Raw genomic sequence first — 27,761 nt, 5'->3', positions numbered from 1 at the left:
AATGCCCAGTCATTTAAGTGTCTGACTTTGGCTCAGGTCATGATCTCGTGGTTTGTGGGTTCAAGCCCCACAATGGGCTCTGTGCTGACAGTTCAGAGCCTGGAGCTCACTTCTGATTCTGTGTCTCCCTCTCCCTCTGCCCCTCCCCCACTCATGCTCTCTCTCTCTCTCTCACACACACACAAATAAACATTAAATTTTTAAAAAATGTTAGCATTAATTGCTTTTCTTTACAGTATGAGTGGTACTACTAAAAATAAGACTACTTAATGTAATGTATATTTGTTATTATTTTGTCTTTAGAATATATTTCACTAGCCTCTGTTTAGGATACTGAATTTGCAATTCTTATTTGTATTGATTTTGCCATCAACTTTTCTATTTCAGGTAAAATATCAAATGTAAAGCCAAAAATTACAACACATATCAAGATATTTTCTCATAAATGGCTGCTCATTTTATGGTTATGCATTATTTTGTTATTATATTTTTAACTTATCTTTTCTCTTTATTTTGATCAATCTCAATTTTCCAACCTTTGATTTTTTGGGAACCTTCTATTGTGTGTTTTCCTTAATTGCATGTTTCTACTCTTATGCTTGCTATTCCATTCCATCTTATTCTTTTGTAGATATTTTGCTGAATTTCCCATTATGCAGATTAATATTTATCTCAGGTTTATATTACTTTCCATTTATAATATGTGTATGTAATTCTGTATAATTTCTGTTTAAAATTCCTTATTTAAATCACACACATTTTTAAAAATTATATTATTTGTTGAAGTATACCAAATACAGGAAAAATACACACTTTAGTGATCATTTTTCATAAAATGCACACATCTATATTAAAAAAAATCTCACAATTTGTAAAAAGCAACAAGCATGTTTTCTAAAAATCAATAAACACCCATCCTCCTAAAAGAAACATTTTAATAAATTCCAAACAATGACAGACTCATATTGCTTATATTCAAATTTGCATTAATAGAAAGATATACCATACATCCCTTTTTTCATGGACTCCTCAGGCAAATATTTTATTTGTGATAATCATTCATGCTTTGAAATTATCAGTTTCATTATTTATATTATTTTAGAGTAGCACCTACCACTGCTCTAAATATGAGACCCACAAATGCTAGTCACAAATATAACGTTAATTATCTGTGCAACCACTTTAAATAAGAATAAAGCAATGGTAAGCGTATGTCATTTACTCCAATATATCCCAAACATTGCCATTTCAGTGCATAATTATTGCAAAGTTTTACTGAGATATTTCATATTATTTTTACATATGTAGTTTTAGTAATGTAGTGTGAATTTTACACTGGTACTATATCTCAATTATGACTGATCATATTTCAATTTCTCAATAGTTTTATGATGCTGGAGTGTGCAAAACTCTACAATGTAAAAGTTAAGGGTGCTCATTGCTCAAACTATAACACGATTTATGTATATATTTAATTTGTTTTCATCTTTAATGAGGTATAATTAATATACACAAACCTGCTAATAATTAATATATAAAATTTAGTGAATTTAGGCATATGCAATGGGTATGTTTATTACTTGTATTCTGGGGATGGTAACACAAGTGTACATTTGATTATTGACAACATTTAGGCTTTTTACAGTTTGAAACTATCATAATAAATGATCGACATTGATATCTGTGTCTTGGTACATATCATGAACCATAAGGTTTTTATGTGTTCAAATTCAATAGATGTCAAATATATTATATTACTTTTTTATTTCTAATTTTATCAGTAGATTACTAGTGTTATCTAAACTACAGCATTTGTTAAAATATCTTAAAATACATACAGTATAATAATTGAAAACAATTCTCAGAATACAAAGAATTCCTAAAGAAGGCAGTTAACAAACTCTTTATTTATCCTGAGAATAAGGTATGAGGAGAAATAATTTTTGCATATATGAATATTTATAGTCATAGATTGTATTTAGACTAAAATAACCAAGGAATTAGGTGATTTTAAGAGAGTATAAATGAATAATTTCAAAGAAGACAATTTTAGTATTTTAGAATATAGAACCCTGAAGTAACACACCCATTAGAGGGCACCTATGGTCTTTAGTAGAATGAATATTTGCCTGTAGAAAACATTAAGCACCTCACTACACACATATAATAATGTTAGTATAAGTAAATGTGTTAATCTGAGAAATATTACATTGTTAATTATACATATATATGTCATGAAATATATGATATTTCATATATACCTATTGTGTATACATATATGTATACACATGTATATGTGTATATACGTATATGTATATACATGTACATATTTGGTAAGTATTTATATTTAATAAAATTTACAGTTAAAAAGTTAGATTCTTATAACCAAAAAGTTCCATACTCTTAAACATTTTAAGTCACTGAATCAAATAATAAAAAGTATAACATTTCTTTATTGTTAGATTATTTGATGTTATTTTGAAGTGAAAGCATATCCACTTAAAAACTTTCCCTGTTGAAGTTAAGTAAATTAATCAATTCAGTATCATTAACCCAAATTCAAAGTTAAAAGTAACTTTATTACTAAAGTTTTTACATAAATAACTCTAAATTTGGGGTACCTGGTGGCTCAGTTGGTTAAGTGTGAAACTCCTGATTTCTGTTCAGGTCATGATTTTACGTTTCATGAGTTTGAGCCCAACATTGGGCTCCACACTGAGAGTGGGGATGCTGCTTGGGATGCTCTCTCTCCCCCTCTTTCTCCTCCTCTCCCTTTGAATGCTCTATCTCTTAAAAATAAATTAATAAACTTCAAAAAGAAAAATTTTAAGTTTATCGGTGTAAAGAGTGCTCTTCAAATGTTTTTTGTAGAGTTTGCAATTTATATAACCCTGATGAAGAAAGTTAAATTATTCTTCATAGAAGATGTAAAATTATAAAATTTATATGATTGTATTTATAAACTTTCAGGTTTTTCTAGCCAGATCAAAAATAAATATTTCTTTTTTGGAGCTTCAAATTTAGCTGATAGTATACTTCTGATAAAATATAAGCACTGTCATTTGCTGTCTTAATTATTTATTTAAAAAATAATGTTTATTTATTTTTGAGAGACAGAGAGAGACAGATCATGAGCAGGGGAGGGTAGAGAGAGAGGGATACACAGAATCCGAAGCAGGCTCTAGGCTCTGAGCTGTCAGCACAGAGCCCGAGTTGGGGATCGAACCCATGAACTGTGAGATCATGACCTGAGATGAAGTCAGACACTCAACCGACTTAGCCACCCAGACACCCCTGTTGTCTTAATTAATTAAATGTATGCTATATATTATAATATATACTTGATTCCAAGATCTTGGATTGGAGTAAAAATACAGTAAATCTTTGTAAAACTCTTTCATGACTCAGTCATCAAACACCAACTAAAGACTCAAGATTTAATTTTTAATTTTTTTTTGATCTCATGTTTTTATTTAAATTCTAGTTAGTTAACATTTATGGTAAAACTGAGTTCAAGTGAGAAATTTAGTGATTCATCAATTGCATGTAACATCCAGTGCTCATCACAATTGCCCTCCTTAATAACTATCACTCATGTAACCCATACCATGCCCACCTGCCTCCATCAACCTTCAGTTTGTTCTCTATAGTTAAGAGTCTCTTATGGTTCACTCTCTCTCTCTCTCTCTGTGTCTCTGTGTCTCTCTGTCTCTGTCTCTCTATGTCTGTCTCTCTCATTTTTTCCCTTCCTCTATGTTCATTTGTTTTGTATCTTAAATACCATATATGATTGTAATCATGGTATTTGTATTTCTCTGCCTGACTTATTTCACTTAGCATAATACACTTTATTATTTCCATGTCATTGAAAATGGCAAGTTTTCGTTATTTTTATGGATGAGTAAGTAATATCCCATTATATATACCAAATATTCATTTACCCAATATTATTTAATTATCAATTCCTATTCTGATATTAAATTAATTGAATATTAATTTTAATTCATTGGTGATGAATCATAACATTTACAAGTATAGACAATAAATTTAACACTTATATGCATAACACATAGATTATAATTCAGAAATTTGAGCATAAATATCTTAAATATGTATCACATAGAAGAATAATGGAAATAAGGAAATATTACCATGTTTTAAAATTCCAAAAAATCTAGAGTTTTTACTCTGACATGGCTCAAACAACTTTTGCTATGGTAAAAGCTTGTGTTTTTGTTTTGTTTTATTTTGTTTTGTTTTGCTTTGTATTTTTTTTTAGCAAAAATTGTTTGTGAAAGAGAAAATCATCCTTGTTATAGTAATCTAAATTTGTCCACAATTTTTTAAATTAGAAAATATTTTCTTCTGCAGATTTCTTCACTGGCTTGTTTTTTGGGGTATTAAGTTTGATAATTTCTTTATAGATTTTGGATACTAACATTTTATCTGATATGTAATTCGCAAATACTTTTTTCCCATTTCATCAATTGCCTTCTAGTTTGACTGATTGCTTCCTTCCTTGTGCAGGAGATTTTCTCTTAATGAAGATCCACTAGTTAATTTTTGCTTTTATTTCCCTGCCTCCAGAGACATATCTAGTAAGAAGTTGCTGCAGCCAAAGTCCAAGAGGTTGCTGCCTTTTTTCTCCTCAATTTTGATGGTTTTCTGTCTCACATTTAGGACTTTCATCCTTTTTCTTTTAATTTATTGTATGGTGTAAGAAAGTGACCCAATTCCATTCTTCTGCATGTCAACATCCAGTTTTACCAGCACAATTTGCTTAAGACACTGTCTTTCCCATGATGGATCACTAACTTCTATCTCTGAAATGAGTAGTACACTGTGTTACCTAAGTTAAATATAAATAAATACCTTTTTAAAAAGGAAAATATTTTTGGTATTTCTGGGAGAAGTTAAAAGGGCAGAGCAACATGGATACCCCGAGCTTGTCTCATCCCTGAAATGAAGCTAGATCAGCAACAAACCGTTTTGAATGCCTAGGAAATTTATCTGAGGGTTAGTACAACAATCTGCATAACTTGAGCCATGGAACTCTGCAAGTACATTGTGGGGAGGGATGAACTGGGGGAGAGAAAAGCCAAGGAGGGTAGGGAGCTGTTTTTGTGAAAAGAGGATAGAGAAAAAGAAAGAGGGAGAGTGTGGAACAATGGGATCCTGCAAGAAAAGCACTCCCCTGAAAGAATCTATAAAGACAAAGACTGAAAACACTTGCAGGGGATTAGACAAGAAATCTGTTCCCCAAAACAATTAATGAGAAAAAAGGAGAGGGTTTCTATACCACCAGAATTTTACAAACAGTGGATCCAAGAGTCTGAGGTTTCAGAGCTCAGTGCTTGGCAGTGCTCTGGTGAGGAAGTAGGGAAAATCCCCAGGAGCAGACAGTGGGGTCTGTGGGGTCCATATGCCACATGAGGAGAAGCAATCCCCCTGTGTGGAGTGCATTTGGTAGAGGCTCTACAACCTCCCCGCAGGAAAAGTTCCCAGCAGAACCCAGAAAACAGCTACATTTGCTGGTATTGGGACAAAGATGGCAGAGTGTGGTGAAACCTGGTGCCAGAAGTGTGTTGTGAGTTGCCATAATCTTTGAACCTCTGCCACTGTGTGATCACCTGGTTTTCTGGGGCAAGCCAGCACCTGGCCATTGCTCAGTGAGACCTTCCCTCAGAGAATCAGTGCAGGTCCAACCCGCAGGGGCTTCTGAAATGTGGAATTTTAAAACACAACAACATCTGATATAAAACTCTGGAGGGAGGTGCCACCTGTCAGGAGAACAGCTTGCACATGAGCAGGGTAGAGGCGGGGAGTGGAGGCCTGTGACAAAAGAGGGGCACTTGATCTCAGGCCACTGAGAGAGTGAAGTTTTTGTGCCAGAAACTAGGGAGATCGGTGAAGCCATTTCCACCTTTCCTGTGCACCCACATGTATGCACGTGCATCCCACTGATCCACCCCAATAAGCTAAGCAGCACCACTTAGTGGAGAATGGAGCTGTTACACCAAGGCGCGCCCAACTGAGCCCTCCAAGCACGTCCCGTAGAAGACCAGCACTAGCCACTCCACTTGCATAATTTAAGGACCATCAAGAACTTCATAGTTTCAGTTTTGGGGAAACTGGATGTAACTTCATTCAGATTTCATTCTGTTGGCTGGTTTATTTATTTGTTTTCCTTGCTTCTGTTTTTGCTTAAATTGTTTTTTTTTTCTTTTCTTTTTTTTCTTTTCTTCATCTTTCTGGGATACAGAAAGAGAAAAATTTATTTTTTTACTTAATTTTTTATTCCATTTCATTTTATTTATTTCATTTATTCTATTTTATTATGTGTATATATGTTTAATGTGTAAATAATTTTTTACCTTTTTTTCCCTTTACTTTCCATTTTTTCACTATTCTATCAAGCTTCTTTCAACAAGAAGACCAAACACACCTAGGGTCTAGCTTTCTTTAGTTGATTTTATGTTTCTTTTTAATTTTTTTTAATTTTAGTTTTTAATTTTATCTTTTCCTCCTCCAAAATGACAAAATGAAGAAATTCCCCCCCTCAAAAAAAAAAATAAAACAGTAAGAAATGACACCAGGGACCTAGTCAACACAGATGTAACCAAGATGTCTGAACCAGAAATTAGAACCATGAAAATGAGAATACTATCTGGGGTTGAAAAAATAATAGAATCTTTTTTTGGGGGAAGATAATAGAAATAAAATCTAATCAGGAAGAAATAAAAAAAATACTATTACTGTGATGCAATCTTGAATAAATTCCATGACTGCAAGGGTAGATGAAGCAAATCAGCAATATACAACACAAACTTATGGAGAATAATGGAGCAGAAAAAAGAGGGAAAAAAGGCAAAAGAGCATGATATGAGACTTAGAGAACTAAGTGACTTATTGAAAAAGAATGAAAAAACATATTAAAAAGCCATAAAATACCTAGGAATAAAAGTAGCTAAAGAGATGAAAAATCTATATACTGAGAACTATAGAAATCTTATGAAAGAAATTTAAGAAGACACAGATGGAAAAACATTCCATGCTCATGAGTTGGAAGAATAAATATTGTTAAAATGTCAATATTACACAAAGCAATCTACATATTCAATGCAATCCCTGTCAAATCAACACCAGAATTCTTCACAGAGGTAAAATAAATAATCCTAAAATTTGTATGCTAGGAAAGACCTTGAATAGCCAAAACAATCCTGAAAAAGAAAAACAAAGCCGGAGACATCACAATTCTGGACTTCAAGCTGTATTACAAAGCTGTAATCATTAAGACAGTATGGCACTGGCATAAAAAGAGACACAAAGATCAATGGATCAGAATAGAGGACCCAGAAATGGACCCACAAATGTATGGCCAATTACTCTTTTACAAAGTAGGAAAGCATATCCAAAGGAGAAATGGCAGTCTCTTCAGAAAATGGTGTTGCAAAAACTGGACAGCGAAACACAGAAGAATGAACCTAGACCACTTTGCTACACCATACACAAGAATAAACTCAAAATGCATGAAACACCTAAATGTAAGACAGGAAACAATCAAAATCCCAGAAGACAAAATGAACAACAACTTATTTGACCTTGGCTGCAGCAACTTCTTGCTTGATTTGTCTCTGGAGGCAAGAGAAACAAAAACAAAAATGAACTATTGGGACCTCATCAAGATAAAGGGTTTCTTCACAGTGAATTAAATAATCACGAAACTTTAAAAGGCAACTGATGGAATGTGAGAAGGTATTTGCCAATGATAATCTTATAAAGGGTTAGTATCTAAAATCTATAAAGAACTTATAGAACTTAACGCCCAAAGAAACAAATAACCAACTGAAGAAATAGTCAAAGGCATGAACAAACACTTTTCAAAAGAAGACATCCATAGGGCCAACAGACACATAAAAAAATTCTCAGCATCACCAATCGTCAGGGAAATACATCAAAACCACAATGAGATATCACCTCTTACCTGTCAGCATGGCTAAAATTATCAGGCAACAACAGATGTTGACAAGGATGGGGGGGGGAAGGAACCCTTTTGCACTATTGAAGGAAGTGAAAATTGGTGCAGCCACTCTGGAAAACATATGGAGGTTCATAAAAAAAAGTAAAAAATAGAACTATAATACAAATCAACAATTTCACTAAGTATCCAAAGGATATAGGGGTGCTGATCCCTAGGGGCACATGCACCACAATGTTTGTAGCAGCACTGTCTACAATAGTCAAAGTATGGAAAGAGCCCAAATGTCCATTGACTAATGAATGGATAAAGAAGATTTGATATAACACACACACACACACACACACACACACACACACACACACATTGGAATATTACTCATCAATCAAAAAGAATGAAATCCTGTTATTTGCACCAACGTGGATGGGATTGGACTTTATTATGCAAACCAAAATAAGACAGGTAGAGAAATACAAATATACGATTTCACCCATATGGGGAATTTAAAATGCAAAACAGATGAAAATAAGGGAAGAGAAAATAATATAAAAACAGAGAGGGAGAAAAGCCATAAGAGACTCTCAAATACAGAGAACAAACTGAGGGTTGCTGGTGGGGTGTTTGGTAGGGGGCGGAGGGAAGGGCTAAATGTCTGATGGGAATTAAGGGCACTTGTTGGGACAACCACTGGGTGTTAAATGTAAATGATGAATCACTAAAATTTATTCCTGAAATCAGTATTACAGTTTATGTTAACTAACTTTGATTTAATTAAAAAAGTAAAGGAAAGAAAATTTTAAAAAGGTAAAATAATGATAAATTATAAAATAAGTATGTGAATTTAATTACTAATTATGAATCTAGGGACCACTGTAACTCATCTTGTCTACATTACATATTCAAAGAAACACATTACATAATGTTACATTGGAAAATACAAAAACAACACATTTGAAGTGATAAACATCCATTTGTGTTGATTAGATCAAAAGTGTATTTCAGTGTAATACTAAAAATGACCCTGCTGACACGCAGACTACAGTATACTAATGCATGTGTTGATGTAATTCTTAGAGTAAAATATATCCCTACCAAAACAAACATTAAATTATGCTTTTTATGTTTTTTTAATATGAAATTTATTGTCAAATTGGTTTCCATACAACACCCAATGCTCATCCCAACAGGTGCCCTCCTCAATGCGCATCACCCATCTCACTCTCCCTCCCACCAACCATCAACCCTCAGTTTATTCTCAGTTTTTAAGAGTCTATTATGGTTTGGCTCTCTCCCTCTTTAACTTTTCTTTTTTCCTTCCCCTCTCCCATGGTCTTTTGTTAACATTTTCAGGATCTACATAAGAGTGAAAACATATGGTATCTGTCTTTCACTGTATGACTTATTTCACTTAGCATAACACTCTCCAGTTCCATCCACGTTGCCACAAAAGACCATGTTTCATTTTTTCTTATTGCCAAATAACATTCCATTGTATATAGAAACCACAACTTTTTATCCATTCATCAGTTGATGGACATTTAGGTTATTTCCATAATTTGGCTATTGTTAAAATCCTGCTATAAACTTTGGGGTACAAGTGCCCCTATGTATCAGCACTCCTGTATCCCTTGGGTGAATTCCCAGCAGTGCTATTGCTGGGTCATAGAGTAGATCTATTTTTAATTTTCTTGAGGAACCTCCACACTGTTTTCCAGAGTGGCTGCACCAGTTTGCATTCCCACTAACAGTGCAAAAGGTTTCCCGTTCTCCATATCATTTCCACCATTTATAGTCTCCTAATTTGTTCATTTTAGCCACTCTGACTGGCATGAGGTGATATCTCAGTGTGGTTTTGATTTGTATTTCCCTGATGAGGTGTGACGTTGAACATCTTTTCATGTGCCTGTTGGCAATCTGGATGTCTTTTTTAGAGAAGTGTCTATTCATGTCTTCTGCTCATTTCTTCACTGGATTATTAGTTTTTCAGGTGTTGAGTTTGGTGAGTTCTTTATAGATTTTGATACTAGCCCTTTGTCAGATATGTCATTTGCAAATATCGTTTCACATTCCATTGGTTGCCTTTTAGTTTTGTTGATTGTTTCTTTTGCAGTGCAGGAGCTTTTTATCTTGATGAGGTCCCAATAGTTCATTTTTGCTTTTCACTCCCTTGCCTTTGGAGATGTGTCAAGTAAGAAATTGCTGCGGCTGAAGTCAGGTTTTTTCTGTTTTCTCCTCTAGGGTTTTGATGGTTTCCTGTATCACATTCAGGTCCTTTATCCATTTTGAGTTTATTTTTGTGAATGGTATAAGAAAGTGGTGTAGTTTCATTCTTCGGCATGTTGCTGTCCAGTTCTCCCAGTACCATTTGTTAAAGAGACTATATTTTTTTCCATAGGATAATCTTTCCTGCTTTGTCAAAGATTAGTTGGCCATACTTTTGTGGGTCCAATTCCGGAGTCTCTATTCTATTCCAGCAGTCGATGTGTCTGTTTTAGTGCCAATACCATGCTGTCTTCATGATTACAGTTTTGTCATAGAGGCTAAAGTCTGGGATTGTGATGCCTCCCGCTTTGGTCTTCTTCAATATTACTTTGGCTATTCGGGGCCTTTTGTGGTTCCACACAAATTTTAGGATGATTTGTTCTAGCTTCGAGAAGAATGCTGGTGCAATTTTGATTGGGATTTCATTGAATGTGTAGATTGCTTTGGGTGGTATTGACATTTTACAATATTTATTCTTCCAATCCATGAGCACAGAATGTTTTTCCATTTCTTTATATCTTCTTCAATTTCCTTCATACACTTTCTATACGTTTCAGCATACAGATCTTTTACATCTTTGGTTAGGTTTATTCCTAGGCATTTAATGCTTCTTGGTGCAATTGTGAATGGGATCAGTTTCTTTCTTTGTCTTTCTATTGCTTCATTATTAGTGTATAAGAATGCAAATGATTTATGTACAATAATTTTGTATCCTGTGACTTTTCAGGATTCATGTATCAGTTCTAGCAGATATTTGTGGAATCTATTGGCTTTTCCATGTATAATATCATGTCATCTGCAAAAAGTGAAAGTTTGACTTAATCGTTGCCAGTTTTGATGACTTTGATTTCCTTTTGTTGTCTGATTGCGGATGCTAGAACTTCCAACACTATCTTAAACAACAGCATGAGAGTGGATATCCCTGTCATGTTCCTGATCTCAGGGAGAAAACTTTCAGTTTTTCCCCATCGAGGATGATATTAGCTGTGGGCTTTTCATAAATGGCTTTTATGATGTTTAAAATGTTCCTTCTAGCCCAACTTTCTTGAGGGTTTTTATTAAGAAACGATACTGAATTTTGTCAAATGATTTTTCTGCATCGATTGACAGGATCATAATATTCTTTTCTTTTCTTTTATCAATGTGATGTATCACATTGATTGATTTGCGAACGTTGAATCAGCCTTGCATCCCAGGAATGAATCCCACTTGATTGTGGTGAATATTTGTTTCCTATTCTGTTGAATTCGAATTGCTAATATCTTTTTGAGAATGTTTACATCCATATTCATCAAGGGTATTGGCCTGTAGTTCTCTTTTTTTGCTGGGTCTCTGTCTGGTTTGGGAATCAAAGTAATGCTGACTTCATAGAATGAGTCTGGAAGTTGTCCTTCCCTTTCTATTTTTGGAATAGCTTGAGAAGGATAGGTATTATCTCTGCTTTAAATGTCTGGTAGAATTCCCCTGGTAAGCCATCTGGTCCTGGACTCTTATTTGCTGGGAGATTTTTGATAACTGCTTCAATTTATTCTCTGGTTATGGGTCTGTTCAAGCTTTCTATTTCCTCCTGTTTCAGTGTTGTAAGTGTGTGGGTACTTAGGAATTTGTCCATTTCTTCCAGGTTTTCCAGTTTGTTGGCATATAATTTTCCATAGTATGCCCTGATTGTTGCTTGTATTTCTGAGGGATTGGTTGTAATAATGCCATTTTCATTCATGATTTTATCTATTTGGGTTCTGTCCCTTTTCCTTTTGAGAAGCCTGTTGAGCGGTTTGTCAATTTTGTTTATTTTTTCAAAAAATCAACTTTTGGTTTCATTGATCTCCTCTACTGTTTTTTTTACATTCTATATTGTTTATTTCTGCTCTGATCTTTATTATTTCTCTTCTCCTGCTGGGTTTGGGGTGTCTTTGCTGTTGTGCTTCTATTTCCTTTAGGTGTGCTGTTAGATTTTGTATTTGGGAGTTTTCTTGTTTCTTGAGATAGGCCTGGATTGCAATGTATTTTCCTCTCAGGACTGCCTTCAGTGCATCCCAAAGCATTTGTATTGTTGTATTTTCATTTTCATTTGTTTCCATATATTTTTTGTTTCTTCTTTTATTGCCTGGTTGACCCATTCATTCTTTAGTAGGGTGTTCTTTAATCTCCATGCTTTTGGAGTTTTTCAGACTTTTTCCTGTGGTTGATTTGAAGTTTCATAGCATTGTGGCCTGAAAGTGTGCACAGTATGATCTCAATTCTTTCACATTTATGAAGGGCTGTTTTGTGGCCCAGTATGTGATGTATCTTGGAGAATATTCCATGTGCACTTGAGAAGAAAGTATATTCTGTTGCTTTGGGATGCAGAGTTTTTGCCCTTTATCTACTTCATCCATTTCCCTACCCATCTTCTCCCTGGCAGCCACCAGTTTGTTTTCTGTACTTAAGAGTCTGGTTTTTTGTTTGTTTATCTGTTTTTGTTTGTTTTTTATTGTTTTGTCTGTGTGTGTGTGTGTATAATTTATTGTCAAATTGTCTTACATACAACACCCAGTGCTCATCCAAACAAGTGCCCTCCTCAATGCCCATTACCCATTTTCCTTCTCTCTCACCCCCCATCCACCCTCAGTTTGTTGTCTGTATTTAAGAGTCTCTTATGGTTTGCTCCCTCCCTCTATGTTTGTAATTATTTTCTCCCCTCCCTTCCCCCATGGTCATCTGTTTGTTTCTTAAATTCCACATATGAATGAAATCATATGATATATATCATATCTCTATATATTTCTATATATCTCTATAATGTCATGTCATATCATATATCATATCTATCTACCTACTATCTATATATCACATCATATCTTCTTTATTCATTCATCTATGGATTGATACTTGGTATGTTTCCATTTCTTGGTTATTGTAAATAATGCTACAATAAACATACGAGTGCATATATCTTTTTATGTCTTTAATTTTAATTTGGGAGAGTGAGAGAGAGAGAGAGAGGCTGTAAGAAAGATGGGCAAAGGGAGAGAGGGAGAGTGACAGAAACAGAGACATACAGAGAGAGAGAAACTTAAGCAAGCTTCATGCTGAGCACAGAGCCTGACACAGGGCTCTATCCAATGACCCTGGGATCATAACCTGAGCCAAAATCAAGAGTTGGATGCTCAACAAACTAAGCCACCCAGATACCACATATATTTTGAATTACTTTTGTAAATACCAAGTAGTGGAATTACTCTCACTGTTTATTGTTTTAAAACTTGAACCTGAACCTTGTAGCAGGGATTCAGTTCTCTACATATATCCAATGACAGGGACCTAATTGAATTATGGGTGACAAATGATCCAACTTCAAATCTCCAGCAACAACTTTGGATTACTTTGGCTATTTGGTGACTTTTCTGGTTCCATAAAAAAAAATAGGATTGCTTGTCTAGCTCTGTGAAGAATGCTGGGGCTATTTTGACTAGCATAACATTGAATATGTAGATTTCTTTGGGTCTTGTCGACATTTTAACGAATTTGTTCTTCTAATGTATGAGCATGGGAATCTTTTCCCACTTTGTGTCTTCTTCAATTTCTTTAATCAGCTTTCTATAGTTTTTATACTACAGATATTTAACCTCTTTGATTACTTTTATTCTAAAAGTAATAGAGGCATTTTATAGTAATAGAGGCATTTTATGCCTCTTAGTGCAATTTTAAATAGGATCAATTCCCTCATTTCTCTTTCTGTTGTTTCATTATTGGTGTATAAGAATGCAACTTATTTCTGTACATTGATTTTATTATATCCATTACTTTGCTGAATTCATATATCAGTTTAGCAGCTTTTTGGTGAAGTCTTTGCATGCAGTTTTCCATGTAGAGTATCATGTCATCTGTCGAAAGTGAAAGTTTTGCTTCCTTCTTACTGACTTGGATGCATTTTAATTCATTTTGTTGTCTGATTGTTGAGACTAGGACTTCCAACACTATGTTAAACAATAGTGATGAGAGTGGACATCCTTATTATATCCCTGGTCTCAAGGGGAAAGCACTCAGTTTTTCCCCATTGAGGAGGACATTAGCTGTGGGCCTTTCATATATAGCTTTTATTATGTTAAGGTATATTCCTTCTAACTTTCTTGAGGGTTTTTATTAAGAAAGAATGCTATATTTTATCAAATGCTTTTTCTGCATCTATTTACAGGATCATATACTTTTTATCCTTTCTTTTATTAATGTGATGTATCATGTTGATTGATTTTCTAATATTGAACCAGCCCTGCAGCCCATGAATGAATCCCACTTGATCATAGCAAATAATTCTTTTAATACACTGTTGAATTTGATTTGATAGTATCTTTTTGAGATTTTTTTGCATCTATGTTCATGAGAGATATTGGCCTGTAATTCTACTTTTAGTGGAGTTTTTGTCTGGTTTTGAAATCAAGATAATGGTGGCTTCATAGAATGAGTCTGGAAGCTTTCCTTCTGTTTCTATTTTTTGCTACAACTTGAGAAGAATCGGTATTAACCCTGATTTAAATGTCTGGTAGAATTCCTCTGGGAAGCTATCTGACCCAGGACTCTTAATTGTTGGGAGATTTTTGAAAATTGATTCAATTGGTCTGTTTGAATTTTCGATTTCTTCCCTTTCAAGTTTTGGTATTGTGTGGATAGTCTAGGAATTTGTCCATTTCTTCCAGATTGTCCAGTTTATTGACATATAATTTTTCATAGTATTATCTAATAGTTGTTTGTATTTCTAATAATTGTTTGTTTGGCTTTGATTGTGATTTCTCCTCTTTCATTCTTGTTTTTATCTATTTGGGTCCTCTCTCTTTTCTTCTTGAGAAGTCAGCTAGGTGTTTATAAATTTTGTTTATTCTTTCAAAAATCCAGATCTTATATTCAGTAACCTGTTCTAATTTTTTTGATTCTATATTGTTTATTTCTTATCTAATCTTTATTATTTCTCTTCTTCTGCTGGTGTTGGACTTTCTCTGCTGCTGTCCTTTATTCTTTTATGTGTGAGGTTAGGTTCTGTATTTAGAACCTTTCTTGTTTCTTGAGATAGACCTGGATTACAATGTATATTTCTCTTAGGATTGCCTTTGCTAATTCCAAAAGGATTTGTACTGTTGTATTTTTATTTTCATTTGCATCCATATATTTTTGAAGTTCTTTAATTTCTGGTTAACCCATTCATTTTTAATAGGATATTTTTAAACCTACATATATTTGGGGAATTTAAAGTTTTTTTCTGCTTAATTTTAAGTTTCATACTGTGACCTGAAAATATGCATGTATGATCTCAATCCTTTAATATTGGTTGAAGACTATTTTGTGACCCAGTATGTGATCTGTTTTGGAGATTATTCCATTTGCACTCAAGAAGAATGTGTATTTTAGGGGCCCCTGGATGGTTCAGTCGGTTATGCATCCGACTTTATCTCAGGTTATGATCTCACTGTTTGCGGGTTCAACCCCAGTGTCAGGCTCTGTGCTGACAGTTTAGAGCCTGAAGCTTGCTTCGGATTCTGTGTCTCCCTCTCTGCCTCTCCCCCACTCATGCTCTGTCTCTATTTCTCAAGAATGAATAAACATTATTCTTTTAAAAAATGTTAAAAAAAAAAAAAAGAATGTGTGTTCTACTGCCTTTGGATGAAAAGTTCTAAATATATCCGTTAAGTCCATCTGGTCCAAAGTGTCATCAAAGAGTTGTTTCCTTATTGATTTTCTGCCTTGATGATCTGCCCTTTGTTGTAAGTGGAGTATTAAATTTTTTTTTTAACGTTTACTTATTTTTGAGACAGAGAGAGAGCATGAGTGGGGGAGGGTCAGAGAGAGAGACAGGGAGACACAGAATCTGAAACAGGCTCCAGCCTCTGCACTGTCAGCACAGAGCCCCACGCGGGGCTTGAACTCACGGACCGTGAGATCATGACCTGAGCCCAAGTCGGATGCTTAACCGACTGAGCCACCCAGGCGCCCCAGTAAGTGGAGTATTAAAGTCCCCTACAATCCTGGTATTATTATCTACATATTTATTTATGTATGTGATTAATTGATTTATATGTTTGGAAATTCCACATTGGGGGAATAAACATTTACTCTTAGCTCTTTTTGAATGTTAGCCCCCTTAATTATGATAGGATGTCCTTCTTCATGTCTCGTTACAGTCTTTGTTTTAAAATCTGGTTTCTCTGACATCAGTATGGCTACTCTGGCTTTCTTTTGACATCCAGTAATGTGATATTTCCATCACTTCACTTTCAAACTGCAGGTGTCCTTGGGTCTAAAATGAGTCTCTTGTATGCAGCATATAGACAGATTTAAAAAAAAATCTACTCTGCTATCCTGTGTATTTTGATTGGGGCATTTAGTCCATTCAGATTCATAGTGATTATTGAAAGATATGGATTTAGTGTTATTGTGTTATCTCTAGGTTCTGTGCTTATGGTTATCTCTGGTCTTTTGTAGTCTTTGGTGCTCTCATATAGTCCCTATTAAAATCTCCTGCAGGGATAGTTTAGTGGTCATAAACCCGTTTAGTTTATGTTTGTCTAGGAAAGCCTTTATCTCTCCTTTTATTTCGAATGATAGCCTTGCTGGATAAAGGCTTCATGGCTGCATTTTTTTTTCTATTCAGCATATTGAATATTTCCTGCCACTGCTCTATGACCTGTAAGTTTCAGTGGATACATCTGTTACTAACCTCATGTGTCCACCACCCTTTTGTTCCTAGCTGCTTTGGGAATTCTCTCTTTATCTTTGTAATTTGATACTTACACTATATGTCATGGTGTTAACCTGTTTTTGTAAATTTTGAGGGGGATTCTCTGTGCCTCCGGGACTTGGATGTCTGTTTCCTTCCCCAGATTAGGGAAGTTCTCAGCTATAATTTGTTCAAATATATTTTCTGCCCCCTTTTCTCTCTCTTCTTCTTCTGGAACTCCTATGATACAGATATTATTAGGTTTCATTGAGTCACTTAGGTCTCTAATTGTCCCCTTGTGATCTAGTAATCTCATTTCCCTCGTTTATTCAGTTTTATTATTTTCAATAATTTTATCTTCTACTTCACCCATTCTCTCCTCTGTTTCTCACATCCTTTTCACTATGTATAATTTACTTTGCATCTCATTTACCGCATTTCTTAATTCATCGTGACTACTACTTGGGTATCTGATATCTGCAGCAATCGATTCTCTGCTGTAATCTATGCTTTTTTCAAGCCCAGCCATTAGTCTTATAACTATTATTCTAAATTCTTGTTCAGATATATTGTTTATATCTGTCTTGAGCAATTCTCTATCTGTCATTTCTTCCTGGAATTTCTTTTGAGTAGATTACTTCCATTTGGCATTTTGGCTAGTTTTATGTCTTTTACGAGTTTTAATAGATTGTTATATATCCTGCACTTGTGAGTACTACCGTATTTAAAAAGGGTCATACACTGTCCAGGGTCTGGCACTTTAGGAAGTGTTTTTGGAGTGGGTTGTGTACACTCTGTTGTTGCATCTTTGGCTGCTCTATCTCACTGCTCATAGTGGTGGATTGGACCTTCCACTAGATGTGGTTTGATATGTTTGTTGAAGTAACCCTGAAAAAGAAGAAAAAAGGGGAAGAGAAACCTTATCCCATACAAAAAGAGAAATGAAAGGGGCAAGAAAAAATACCAGGCAGGGAATCATGAAACTATAAGGCTTAATCCAGAGATAAAGAGAGGGAGGAAAATAAAGAAGAAGGAGAGGTGGAAAAGGTGTAAAAATAGAGTAAAAATGCGTGATTAAACAACCAGAAGAGAGAAAGTTAAAGAAAGAAAGAAAGAAAGACGATAGATATAGATATAGATATAGATATAGATATAGATATAGATGATATAGATATACTAAAATTCCAAAGGGAAGAAAAGGAAAAAAAAGGAGGAAAGTAAAAAGAAAAAAAAAAAAGAAGGGAAAAGAGAAGAGAAGGAAAGAAGAGAGAAAATAATAATAGTAATAATAATAACAAAACAGACTAACATACAAAATCACAGGACCGTTGTCCATTGGTGCCTGGGACTGGTGGCTGTGTGGATCTGGAGGAGAGGCCATTTGGTTTGCTCAGCATCAATCCCATTCTGGTAGATAGGCAGTTAGCAGGCATGGAAGAACTGGGTTTGGTGTAAGTAGGTCCCGCCTCCACTGGGGGCTGCTGTCCTGTTTTCTGAAACCCCACTGTGTTGGTGATGGGGAGAAAAATGTGACATCCCAATCTCTCTTCCCCACACCAGGTCTCTCAGACCATACTGTTCAGGCAGCAGAGTAGCGTGGGCACTCAGCCTGTCTTGCTCCACAGTCTCCCAGACCTCCTAGGTGCTTCAGCTGGGATTCAAAACCCATTGTCTTAAGGGATCCAAAACCATGTGGACCTGGTTCTGGGGTAGTGCTACTCCATGAAGCTGACAAAGGGCCTGTGACTGGTGCTGGCAACCATTGTCCTTGGTGGAGCGAGGGCGGGGGGAAGGTGGGCAATAAACTCTTCCCACAGTACTTGAGGGAAGGGACAGTTGTCTCCCAGTGTGCCCCTGAGATCACTACCTTGACCCAGGCCTGGCTTCCATCCCCCATGCACATGCAGGCAGGAGAAAGATGTGGTCAGGAGAAAGATGTGCATCCCTGAAAACTCCTATTTTCAGCTGCTAAGGCTGTTTGCAAGTAGAAACTGGCTCTCTACGTATTTCTCATTCCCCAGTCCATGGTCTGGAGAGGTTTTTCTTTTGTCCAAATACAATACTACATTTACACAGACTCTCTTTATCTTCTTGTCTCTCCACAAACAGGTACCCACTTCTAAATATGTATTTATTAATTTTGCTTTATTCACATTCACATAGCTTTGATAAATATACATTTTTATTTTTTTTTAGCTTTTATACCTCAAGTATTTAGATCATTTAGGTTTTAGTTTGCTAACTGACTTTTCTTTTTGATACAGTTCTATTCTTTCATAGGTGAAATTATCCCTATTGCATATTTTACCTCAGTTACATATTATTATAATAAAAATCAGCATGTGCTAAAATACTGTACTTATAGTTTCCCATTGGGTTTTCGCATGTGATGCTTTATAACTGAAATCAGTCATAATTTACTGGGATCCTCATCCTTTGGAGTCATCTCCTTTCTTATTACTTAGTCATTAATTCAAATATTCATTAAATGCAAACAACATGATAAACAATGCACTTTTTTAAAGGGGCTACAAGTGAGCACTGTGGATCTTCTATGTAAGTTATGAATCACTATATTTCTGAAACCATTATTACACTGTATGTTAACTAACTTGGATTAAAACAATAAAATAAAAAGAGGATCCAGTATAGAAACTCAAAAAATAACATAACATAACATAACATAACATAACATAACATAACATAACATAAATGTATAATTGTGACCCTTAAATTTAAAAAAAAGTGAGCACTATATTTTTTTCTGATTTCAATAATTTTAATTAAGCAGGAGAGAAATAAATACGGCAGAAAAATTATAATGAATTTTATTTTATAATTTTATAATAATTTTAGAATAACTAAATAATTTCATAGTATGTAAATAATTTACAAGTTTTCAATTTATAGCTTGAATATTCTTGCTTGATAAAATGTAGTGTAGCCTATTAATTTTGAATATCAGACAACTAATAATCATTATTAATGTAAAATGCATGACACAATATTTGTGGCAAAGTTACACTAAAAAGTATTTGCTGTTTATCTAGTATTTAAATTTATCAGCTGTTCTGTGTTTTGATTTGCTTAATTTGGTAATTGGCAACATGTGCTTCTATGTAACCTACATAAGCTGTAATTTGCTATGTGTTTGTTGTCTCTGCTATACCTTACATACAGAGATACATCTAAGGGGCTTGGAACTTTATTTATACTTTAGTAAGTGATGTTTTGTGACTTTGTGGCAAAGAGTTATACTTTTGTAACTTAATTTGGTGAAATAAATAAAACTGAATTGATTATATGGTTTATATCTAAAAACATTACCAAATTCAATTGATAAATCTATTATATACAACATTATATTATTTTTACATCCTACCAAAATTTTAAGTCACTTCAATAGAAAATCTTAATTTCTTAATGTCTAGAAAAGAAAATGACAGACCACATAAGGCAACATAAATTATTCTTGACTTTGCTGTGCTTCACGAGAGAACAACTAACAACTATACATAGACAAGACACCACTGAGACAATCCTAAAACACAAGAGGAAGGCCAAGGAACACCCCCGTGCCACAGAAACTAAGACAGACAAGAATAGTAACAGAGATGGGCGCCTTGTGGCTCAATTGGTTGAGTGTCCAACTTCGGCTCAGGTCATGATCTCAAGGTTCGTGGGTTTGAGCCCCATGTTAGGCTGTGTGCTGACAGCTTGTTCCGCGCTTGGAACCTGCTTCAGGTTCTCTCTCTGACCTTCCCCCATTCACACTCTGTCTCTGTCTCTCAGAAATAAATAAATGTAAAAAAAAGTAAAAAAAGAATAATAATAGGGATGTCTACATCATGACCTCATTAATCCTTTCCCTGTCCAGCACACCCCCATGCAGATGAATTCTTCCTAAACCTACAGTTGTTCAGTAGGAAAAGAGAAACCAGGGATAATACCCATCCCCACCCTCACCATTGAAGATCACTTCATGGAAGCCTCCACTTTAGTTTCGTCCCTCAGTATAATGGAAATGTGCAGGGCTCAACCACTGGGAATCTGATTGTGAGGGAGAAGGAGGGAGGGGATTCCAAAAACCACCACTCAATTTTTGGCAGACTAGGTTCTTACCTGCAGGGTCTAAGCAGAAGTTCCTACCAGTGGTTTTGCTATCTGCAGAAGTACAGAGATGCAGTATGGCCAGAGAATTTAGTAGGGTGCAGGTCTGCCTGGGTCAAGTGTTGAAATGAGAAGTATGGCTCCACACACACACTATAGAGCATAGCTCTTGGCTCATGCTGACTGAAAAGCTTATTTGGGAAAGTTTGGGGATTCCCATAAGTGGGTCGTCCCAGTCCTGCCAAGGTAGGAGAGCTGACTCATAGTCCAGTGGCCAAAGAGTGTGGCCCCTGCCTTAGGTGAGAGGAAGGTCCAGTGAGAACACCTGGAGGATGATTAATGCAGCAATGCTAGCGTTGAAGGCTAAATATGCAGAGCATAGGGGACGGACTACAGGACTCTAAAAGAAACAAACAATACTCACATTACAAGAATTCCAGAAGGAGAAGAGAAAACAAGAAAAGAAAATATATTTAAAGCTACAGCGAGTGAAGGAAATAGATCTCCATATCCAAAACGACCAAAGGATACCAAATAGATTGAGTCTGACTATAGCTACATCAGTACCCATTATAATTAAAATCATAGGTCAAAGACAAATAAGAATTTTATTTATATTTATATTATTATTATTATTATTATTGTTATTATTATTATTTTGCTTTGAATGATCTGTTTTTATTCATTACCAATTCATTTAGGTTCCTCTCCGACCATTGTATTGTCTGGTTGGATTTTATTTTATTTTATTTTATTTTATCATTTATTTATTTTATTTTTAATTTTAATTTTTTTAAATTTACATCCAAATTAGTTAGCATATAGTGCAACAGTGATTTCAGGAGTAGATTCCTTAGTGCCCCTTATCCATTTAGCCCATCTCCCCACCCACAACCCCTCCAGTAACCCTCAGTTTGTTCTCCATATTTATGAGTCTCTTATGTTTTGTCCCTCTCCCTGTTTTTATATTATTTTTGTTTCCTTTCCCTTATGTTCAACTGTTTTGTCTCTTAAAGTCCTCATATGAGTGAAGTCATAGGATTTTTGTCTTTCTCTGACTGACTAATTTCACTTAGCATAATACCCTCCAGTTCCATCCACTAGTTGGAAATGGCAAGATTTCATTCTTTTTGATTGCCAAGTAATACTCCATTGTGTACACACACACACACACACACACACACACCACATCTTCTTTATTCATTCATCGAATGATGGACATTTGGGCTCTTTCCATACTTTGACTATTGTTGATAGTGCTGTTATAAAAATGGGGGTGCATGTGTCTCTTCAAAACAGCACACTTGTATCCCTTGGTTAAATTCCTAGTAGTGCAATTGCTGGGTTATAGGGTAGTCCTATTTTTTTTTTAATTTTTTTAACGTTTTATTTATTTTTGAGACAGGGAGAGACAGAGCATGAACAGGGGAGGGTCAGAGAGAGGGAGACACAGAATCTGAAACAGGCTCCAGGCTCTGAGCTGTCAGCACAGAGCCCGACGCGGGGCTCGAACTCACGGACCGCGAGATCATGACCTGAGCTGAAGTCGGCTGCTTAACCGACTGAGCCACCCAGGCGCCCCGGGTAGTCCTATTTTTAGCTTTTTGAGGAATTTTAAAAGCAATAATAGAAAACAACAAAAAAATACATATAAGAGAACCCCATAAAAAGATTGATGGATTGTTCAACATGCATCCTTCATGACAGAAAATACTGGTTTACAAGTTCCAAATACTGAAAGAACAACTTTCTTTTTTTTATGTTTAGGTTATACTCAGTTTTATTTATTTATTTATTTATTTATTTATTTATTTATTTATTTTTTACTATATGAAATTTATTGTGAACTTGGTTTCCATACAACACCCAGTGCTCATCCCAAAAGGTGCTCTCTTCAATCCTCATCAACTACCCTCCCCTCCTTCCCACCCCCCATTAACCTTCAGTTTGTTCTCAGTTTTTAAGAGTCTCTTATGCTTTGGCTCTCTCCCACTCGGTTTCTGTTAAGTTTCACAGGATCCACATAAAAGTGAAAACATATGGTATCTGTCTTTCCCTGTATGGCTTATTTCACTTAGCATCACACTCTACAGTTCCATCCATGTGGCTACAAAGGGCCATATTTCATTCCTTCTCATTGCCACGTAGTACTCCATTGTGTATATACACCACAATTTCTTTACCCATTCATCAGTTGGTGGACATTTAGGCTTGTTCCACAATTTGGCTATTGTTGAGAGTGCTGCTATAAACATTGGGGTACAAGTGCCCCTATGCACCAGTACTCTTGTATCCCTTGGGTAAATTCCTAGCAGTGCTATTGCTGGGTCATAGGGTAGGTCTATTTTTAATTTTTTGAGGAACCTCCACACTGTTTTCCAGAGCGGCTGCACCAATTTGCATTCCCACCAACAGTGCAAGAAGGTTCCCGTTTCTCCACATCCTCTCCAGCATCTATAGTCTCCTGATTTGTTCATTTTGGCCACTCTGACTGGGATGAGGTGATATCTGAGTGTGGTTTTGATTTGTATTTCCCTGATGAGGAGTGACATTGAGCATCTTTTCATGTGCCTGTTGGCCTTCTGGATGTCTTCTTTAGAGAAGTGTCTATTCTTGTTTTCTGCCTATTTCTTCACTGGATTATCTGTTTTTCAGGTGTGGAGTTTGGTGAGCCCTTTATAGATTTTGGATACTAGTGCTTTGTCTGATATGTCATTTGCAAATATCTTTTCCCATTCCGTTGGTTGCCTTTTAGTTTTGTGATTGTTTCCTTTGCTGTGCAGAAGCTTTTTATCTTGATGAGGTCCCAATATTTCATTTTTGTTTTTAATTCCCTTGCCTTTGGGGATGTGTCAAGTAAGAAATTGCTGCGGCTGAAGTCAGAGAGGTATTTTCTTGCTTCATCCTCTAGGGTTTTGATAGTTTCCTGTCTCACATTCAGGTCCTTTATCCATTTTGAGTTTATTTTTGTGAATGGTGTAAGAAAGTGGTCTAGATTAATTCTTCTGCATGTTGCTGTCCAGTTCTCCCAGCACCATGTGTTAAAGAGACCGTCTTTTTTCCATTGGATTTTCTTTCCTGCTTTGTCAAAGATGAGTTGGCCATACTTTTGTGGGTCCATTTTTGGAGGCTCTATTATATTCCATTGTCTATGTGTCTGTTTTTGTGCCAATACCATGCTGTCTTGATGATTACAGCTTTGTAGTAGAGGCTAAAGTCTGGGATTGTGATGCCTCCTGCTTTGGTCTTCTTCTTCAAAATTACTTTGGCTATTCGGGGCCTTTTGTGGTTCCATATTAATTTTAGGATGGCTTGTTCTAGTTTCGAGAAGAATGCTGGTGGAATATTGATTGGGATTGCATTGAGTGTGTAGATAGCTTTGGGTAGTATTGACATTTTGACAATATTCTTCCAATCCATGAGAAGGGAATGTCTTTCCATTTCTTTATATCTTCTTCAATTACCTTCATAAGCTTTCTATAGTTTTCAGCATACAGATCTTTTACATCTTTGGTTATATTTATTCCTAGGTATTTTATGCTTCTTGGTGCAATTGTGAATGGGATCAGTTTCTTTATTTGTCTTTCTGTTGCTTCATTATTAGTGTATAAGAATGCAAATGATTTCTGTACATTGATTTTGTATCCTGCAACTTTGCTATATTAATATATTACTTCTGGCAGACTTTTGGTGGAGTCTATAGGATTTTCCATGTATAATATCATGTCATCTGCAAAAAGCGAAAGCTTGACTTCATCTTTGCCAATTTTTGATGCCTTTGATTTCCTTTGTTGTCTGATTGCTGATGCTAGAACTTCCAACACTATGCTAAACAACAACGGTGAGAGTGTACATCCCTGTTGTGTTCCTGACCTCAGGGAGAAAGCTCTCAGTTTTTCCCCTTTGAGGATGATATTAGCTGTGGGCTTTTCATAAATGGCTTTTATGATCTTTAAGTATGTTCCTTCCATCCCGACTTTCTCGAGGGATTTCATTAAGAAAGGATGCTGAATTTTGTCAAAGGCCTTTTCTGCATCAATTGACAGGATCATATTGTTCTTATCTTTTCTTTTATTAATGTGATGTATCACGTTGCTTGATTTGCAAATGTTGAACCAGCCCTGCATCCCAGGAATGAATCCCACTTGAGCATGGTGAATAATTCTTTTTATAAGCTTTTGAATTCGATTTGCTAGTATCTTATTGAGAATTTTTGCACCCATATTCATCAGGGATATTGGCCTGTAGTTTTCTTTTTTTCCTGGGTCTCTGTCTGGTTTAGGAATCAAAGTAATCCTGGCTTCATAGAATGAGTCTGGAAGTTTTCCTTCCCTTTCTATTGTTTGGAATAACTTGAGAAGGACAGATGTCATCTCTGCTTTAAATATCTGGTAGAATTCCCCTGGGAAGCCATCTGGTCCCAGACTCTTATTTGTTGGGAGATTTTTGATAAGTGATTCAATTTCTTCAGTGGTTATGGGTCTGTTCAATCTTTCTATTTCCTCCTGATGGAGTTTTGGAAGTGTGTGGGTACTTAGGAATTTGTCCATTTCTTCCAGGTTGTCCAATTTATTGGCATCTAATTTTCATAGTATTCCCTGATAATTGCTTGTATTTCTGAGGGACTGGTTGTAATAATTCCATTTTCATTCATGATTTTATCTATTTGGGTCATTTCCCTTTTCTTTTTGAGAAACCTCGCTAGAGGTTTATCATTTTTATTTTTTCAAAAAACCAACTCTTGGTTTTATTGATCTGCTCTATAGTTTTTTTAGATTCTATATTGTTTATTTCTGCTCTGATCTTCATTATTTCTCTTCTTCTGCTGGGTTTGGGGTTTCTTTGCTGTTCTGCTTCTATTCCCTTTAGGTGTGCTGTTAGATTTTGTATTTGGGATTTTTCTTGTTTCTTGAGATAGGCCTGGATTGCAATGCATTTTCATCTCGGGACTGCCTTTGCTACATCCCAAAGCATTTGTATTGTTGTATTTTCATTTTCATTTGTTTCCACAATTTTTTTTTAATTTCTTGTCTAATTGCTGGTTGACCCATTCATTCTTTAGTACGGTTTTCTTTAACCTCCATGCTTTTGGAGTTTTTCCAGACTTTTTCCTGTGGTTGATTTCAAGCTTCATAGCATTGTGGTCTGAAAGTATGTATGGTATGATCTCAATTCTTGTATCTTTATGAAGGGCTGTTTTGTGACCCAGTATATGATCTATCTTGGAGAATGTTCCATGTGCACTCGAGAAGAAAGTATATTCTGTTGCTTTGGGATGCAGAGTTCTAAATATATCTGTCAAGTCCATCTGATCCAGTGTATCATTCAGGCCCATGTTTCTTTATTGACCATGTGTCCAGATGATCTATCCATTGTTGTAAGTGGGGTATTACAGTCCCCTGCAGTTACCACATTCTTGTCCATAAGGTTGCTTATGTTTGTAATTGTTTTATATATTTGGGGGCTCCCGTATTCGGTACATAGACATTTATAACTGTTAGCTTTTCTTGATGGATAGACACTGTAATTATTACATAATGCCCTTCTTCATCCCATGTTACAGCCTTTAATTTAAAGTCTAGTTTGTCTGATATAAATATGGCTACTCCAGCTTTCTTTTGACTTCCAATAGCATGATAAATACTTCTCCATCCCCTCAATTTCAATCTGAAATTGTCCTCAGGTCTAAAATAGATGGGTCTTGTTTTTTTATCCATTGTGATACCCTATGTCTTTTGCTTGGTGAATTTAGTCCATTTACATTCAGTGTTATTATAGAAAGATACGGGTTTAGAGTCATTGTGATGTCCGTAGGTTTCATGCTTATAGCGATGTCTCTGGTACGTTGGCTCACAAGATCCCCCTTAGGATCTCTTGTAGGGCTGGTTTAGTGGTGAAAAATTCCTTCAGTTTTTGTTTGTTTGGGAAGATCTTTATCTCTCCTTCTATTCTAAATGACAGAGTTGCTGGATAGAGGATTCTTGGCTGCATAATTTTTTTTTCTGTTCATCACATTGAAGATCTCCTGCCATTCCTTTCTGGTCTGCCAAGTTTCAGTAGAGAGATCAGTCACGAGTCTTATAGGTCTCCCTTTATATGTTAGGGCACGTTTATCCCTTGCTGCTTTCAGAATTTTCTCTTTATCCTTGTATTTTGCCAGTTTCACTCTGATATGTCGTGCAGAAGATTGATTCAAGTTACGTCTGAAGGGAGTTCTCTGCGCCTCTTGGATTTCAATGCATTTTTCCTTCCCCAGATCAGGGAAGTTCTCAGCTATAATTTCTTCAAGTACCCCTTCAGCACCTTTCCCTCTCTCTTCCTCCTCTGGAATACCAATTATGCGTAGATTATTTCTCTTTAGTGCATCACTTAGTTCTCTAATTTTCCCCTCACACTCCTGGATTTTTTTATCTCTCTTTTTCTCAGCTTCTTCTTTTTCTATAAATTTATCTTCTAGTTCACCTATTCTCCCCTCTGCCTCTTCAATATGAGCCGTGGTCATCTCCATTTTAGTTTGCAGCTCATTAGTAGCATTTTTAGCTCCTCCTGGCTGTTCCTTAGTCCCTTGATCTCTGTAGCAATAGATTTTCTGCTGTCCTATATACTGTTTTCAATCCCAGCGATTATTTTTATGACTACTATTCTAAATTCACTTTCTGTTATATTGTTTAAATCTTTTTTGATCAGTTCATTAGCTGTCGATATTTCCTGGACTTTTTTTTTGAG

At 35.6% G+C, this 27,761-nt stretch overlaps 1 pseudogene; it reads right to left on the bottom strand.

Annotated features, from left to right (window-relative positions):
* Positions 1 to 18,331, bottom strand: part of LOC132680248 (olfactory receptor 2L3-like) — an 87,484-nt pseudogene extending 69,153 nt beyond the window's left edge.
* Between the last annotated feature and the right edge of the window lie 9,430 nt (positions 18,332 to 27,761).

This window comes from Panthera onca, chromosome A1, assembly GCF_046562875.1.
Source record: "Panthera onca isolate mPanOnc1 chromosome A1, mPanOnc1 haplotype 2, whole genome shotgun sequence".
NCBI classification, from domain to species: domain Eukaryota; kingdom Metazoa; phylum Chordata; class Mammalia; order Carnivora; family Felidae; genus Panthera; species Panthera onca.
This window is presented reverse-complemented; position numbering and strand designations above follow the sequence as displayed.